This window comes from Triticum dicoccoides, chromosome 3A (assembly GCF_002162155.2).
Source record: "Triticum dicoccoides isolate Atlit2015 ecotype Zavitan chromosome 3A, WEW_v2.0, whole genome shotgun sequence".
Lineage (NCBI taxonomy): Eukaryota > Viridiplantae > Streptophyta > Magnoliopsida > Poales > Poaceae > Triticum > Triticum dicoccoides.
Genome location: NC_041384.1, coordinates 591,250,253 through 591,255,054, shown reverse-complemented (window position 1 = coordinate 591,255,054; position 4,802 = coordinate 591,250,253).

Here is a 4,802-nt window from a genome sequence, read left to right as displayed (position 1 = left end):
AGTCCGGTGAGGGTCGATGCGGCGGCGTCGTGGGTCGGGGCAGCGCGCGGGTGGATCTGGTGGCGAGGGAGAGAGGGTCGAAGGGGATCTGGCGAGGGAGAGGGAGATAGCTAGGGGGAAGCTTACTAATGGCGCACCACACCTCGGTGCGCCATTAGAAATCTTTTTTTAGATAGCAATGGCACACCCCACAGCGGTGCGCCATTAGAAATCTTTTTTTAGATAGCAATGGCGCACCCCGCAGCGGTGCGCCATTAGAAATCTTTTTTTAGATAGCAATGGCGCACCGCTGCACTGGTTATATTGCACCTAACCCAATCCACATCAGAACCCGCCCACTAGCCCGACTGGTCAGCACGCAGCACACACACCAGGAGCTCCTGGGTTCGATTCCCAGGCTCCGCAATATTTTTTTTGCATTTTAAATGTTGTTTGATATTTATTTGTGTTTAAATATGTTCAAACTTGTTTAAATCATAACAGTAATATATTTTATAAAAACAGTAATAATTTTTTAAAAAATATATTCAAATTTGTTACTTGAAAATATCATCGGCGGCGGCGGTGGAGCGGGGGAGGGTGCGGGGGGTGCCCGTTGGCGGCGGTGGAGCGGGGGAGGGTGCGGGGGGCCGGGTGCTCGTCCGCGGCGGTGGAGGGGGATCGAGATCGAGTGTCCTCATGAATTCAAAAAGTGCCCGTGAAATTTAAAAATATTCATGATTTCAAAAAGTGCCCATGAAATACAATCGAGAAATGAAGACTACAATTTAAATACAATCGATCTTAGCTAGCTATCTATTCATAATCTTCTTACCCTTCTTTTTCGCAAATGGAGTTCTTCTGTGGAACGGACGTCCTTTAGGTAGGGTGGTCCTGCTTCTTCTTGTGGTGTGTGCTGCTACTTCATCATCGTCGTCATGTTCGATCTTCGGGTCGCCGTACTTGTCGAAGTCTTGCTTATTGGCTAATCCATCCATTCCGATGATCTTCCTTTTGCCTCTCCTCACGACAACACGACTGGGCTTTGACGGGTCGGTAATGAAGAAGCATTGGTCCACTTAGGAAGCCAGTACCCATGGCTCATTTTTCGCGGTGACGTTTGCGCCTGCGGTCTTGGATTTGGCTTTGGGTATAACCATGGTGGTGAAATACATGTCTTCTTTTAGGACGCTCTTGGCCCATCTGACACGGAACATCGGGACCTTCTCTCCAGCGTAGCTCAGCTCCCAGATCTCCTCGATCCTTCCGTAGTATCTGTCCTTGTCGTTACCGGTGTAGGATTCCATCGTTACCCCAGAGTTCTGATAACCATCGCTCTTCATGTCCTTGTTCTCGGTGTAGAATGTGTAGCCGTTGATATCGTATGCCTCATAGGTCATCAGGTTGTGCTCGGCACCCTGTGACAAGGCGAATATGAGTTGTTCTTCCGCGGAAGAATCCTCATGTAAAGGGTACGACAGAAGCTTCTGCTTGAACCAACGCGTGAAACATGAGTTGTGCTCTTTGATTATATCTCCGTCTGTCCTCTGTTGGCCTCGGTCATTGTGCGTCTTCTCAATAAAGGTTTTGTGCTCCACCACCCAAGGATCGACCACGTCTATGTGTTGTAGTGCGACTAGGTTTGCTCTTTCAAAATCGGCGAGTCGACCCTCGAAGTCGACATGCATTTCGCGGCGACCCTCACGGTGACCCCATCCAGCGAGCCTGCCGAGGTGCCTGTTAACGGGCAGACCAACGGGGTTCTCGATGCCTAGATAATTCGTGCAGTAGGAGATGCACTCTTCGGTCAGAAAGCCCCTGGCTATACTTCCCTCTGGACGTGACATGTTGCGAACGTATCCTTTGATGACACCATTCATCCTTTCGAATGGCATCATGCTGTGCAGGAACGTCGGCCCGAGTTGGATGATATCCTCCACGATATGGACCAGCAGATGCACCATAACTTCGAAGAATGCGGGCGGGAAGTACATCTCAAGCTCGCATAGTATCACCACGATCTCTTCCTGTAGCCTTCTGAGTTGCCTCACGCCAATCGACTTTCGAGAGATGACGTCGAAAAAGTTGCATAGGCCAAATAGCGTTTCACGGGCGTGCGCGTCCATGATCCCACGGATTGCAACTGGAAGTATCTGCGTCATCAGCACGTGACAGTCGTGAGACTTCATCCCGTTGAACTTCTGCTTCGCTGGGTCTAGGTATCTGCTTATCTTCCCCGCGTAACCGTAAGGAAGTTTTACTCCTACGAGGCAGGTGAAAAACTGCTCGATCTCCTCCTGACTTAGAGTGAAGCACGCGGGAGGGTAGTCACTTCCGGTCTTCTTGGCCTTTTTGCCTTTGCGACGAGTTTCTGTGTCCTGCTTCCTGCCTGATGCCCATTGATTTCAAGTCTGCACTTGCTTTCGGCCCATCTTTGGTCCTCTCTGGCATGTTGAGCAGGGTACCAAGTAGACTCTCGCACACGTTCTTCGTGATATGCATGGCATCAAGGCTGTGAGGCACACGGTGGATCTTCCAGTATGGTAAGTCCCAGAAAACAGACCTCGTTTTCCATACCTTTAGCAGCGTCTCTGGCGCCTTTCGCTTCTTTCCCGGCTCTGGCGCCTTTTGCTTCTTTCCCGGCAGTGGGCAATCTTTCCAATTTTTCAACAGCTCGTCTATTTCCTCGCCGCTCCTCGTACGCGGGTGTTTTCGGGGTTCGGTTTCACCATCGAACGATCCTTGCGTTTCCTCCACGGGTCATCTTCGTGAAGCCACCTTCGATGTCCCATGAACACGGTTTTCAAAGACCTGGGATCTCTATCTAGCTGGCGATACATTGTGTCATCCATGCACCTTACGCATCCAGAAAATCCATGGAGTACCTACCCCGCGAGATATCCGTAACCGAGATAGTCGTGCACCATCGTGAGAAGTGTGGCTCTCATAGGGAAATATTCTTTCTCTGCGGCGTCCCACGTATTGGCGGGCATTTTCCACAGCGTGTCTAGCTCCTCTTTCAGCAGCCCCAGATACAGATTGATGTCGTTCCCTGGTTGTTCGGCCCTTCAATTAGCATACTCATGTGAATGTACTTCCTCTTCATGCACAACCAGGGGGGAAGGTTGTACATCCACACAAACACAGGCCACGTGCTATGTGTGCTTCTCTGGCTGCCAAACGGATTGACTCCATCGGTGCTCGCGCCCAGCACGATGTTCCTTGGATCCTTCCCAAATTCTGGGTATTCGAAGTTCAACGCTTGCCACTGGCTCGCATCCTTAGGGTGCCTCAGCATCTTGTCTTTTTTATTTATCTCCGGATCATTTCTGTCATCTTCCCGCTTCTTCTCCTCCCTATCCGCGTGCAAACGCAGTAGCTTTGCTACCTTAGGGTCCGCAAAATACCGCTGCAGACGAGGAGTGATCGGAAAGTACCACACCGATTTTCGAGGAGCTTTCTTCCTCTTCTTGTATCGAGTGACGCCGCACACCGGACATATGGTAGACTCTGTGTGCTCGTCCCGATAAATGATGCAATTGTTCATGCACACATGGTATTTCACGTGCGGTAAATCTAGAGGACACACGATTTTCTTCGCCTCCTCAAAACTGGTCGGGCACTTGTTCCCCTTGGGAAGACGTTCATGCCAGAATGACATGTTCTCGTCGAAGCATGCGTCGGTCATTTTGTGTTTTACCTTCATCTCCAAAGCCATGAGCGTTACTTTCAGGCGGGTATCCTTGGGCCTGCATCCTTCATACAATGGAGTAACCGCGTCTATCTCCAGTTGATCCAGCTTGGCTTTCTCTCGGGCGGCAGCTCTTGCATTATCCGTCTGCTTGAGAAGCAGCTCTTGAATATGAGGGTCCTGCACCCATCCTCCATCGTCGTCTGCTCCGGCATCTTCATCTTCATGATCATGCCCTTCGTCTTGATCTTCCTCATCATCATGTACGGCATCTTCTACATGATGACTATGTACAGCATCACCGTTGTGATCATGTCCTGGAGATTCTTCATCTTCTCGCCCGCCCTCGCCGCGGTGGTACTTGTCTTGTTGCCCTTCCTAATTTCTTGCCCGGCCCCCATGGACGACTTCATAGTCATCTTCATCACCTTGCCACCGATAGCCATCCATGAAACCACGCAAGAGCAGGTGGTCCCGCACCTGCCCGGAATCCGGGTCCGCAATAAGGCTCTTCAGCTTGCATCTTCGACACGGACATCTTATCTCCGTCTCGTTCTTTTGAAGCATCTCGGCCTTTGCGGAGCTCAAAAACCTATTCATGATGCCTTCGGTCATCGTGCGGACCATGGTCGCCTGCGGGGTAGAGCAAAACAATATTTTAGAACCAAGAAAAAATTTGGCATGACCTTCCCTAAAAATAGGACCAAAAATAATGCATAGTGCCAATATTCTCGCCGAAACGGCAATGAATCAACATTCCGGCAAAATATTGGCAACTATCGCATTTCAAATACCGGTACCTGCAAACACAAACATATATGCAACACCACAAACACATGCAACACCACAAACATACATAGATCTAGCTAGGCCACAAAAAGTGCATGTGCACGTTGTTGGAGCGAGCTAGGGAGAAAAAAAGTAGATATACATCATGAAGATAGCTTTCCCCTTACTTACCTATCAAAAAAAGGTAATTTCACCACTTAATTTTGATGAATCTATGGTGGAAATGAGGTGAGGAGGAGGAGGCAGCCGAAAGCTTGGAGAAGGAGGTGGAGGGAATGAAGTGGGGAAAGTGAGTGGGTAGGTGTGGGGCTGTCCAAAATATCTTGTTGGGGTCCCAGGTTAC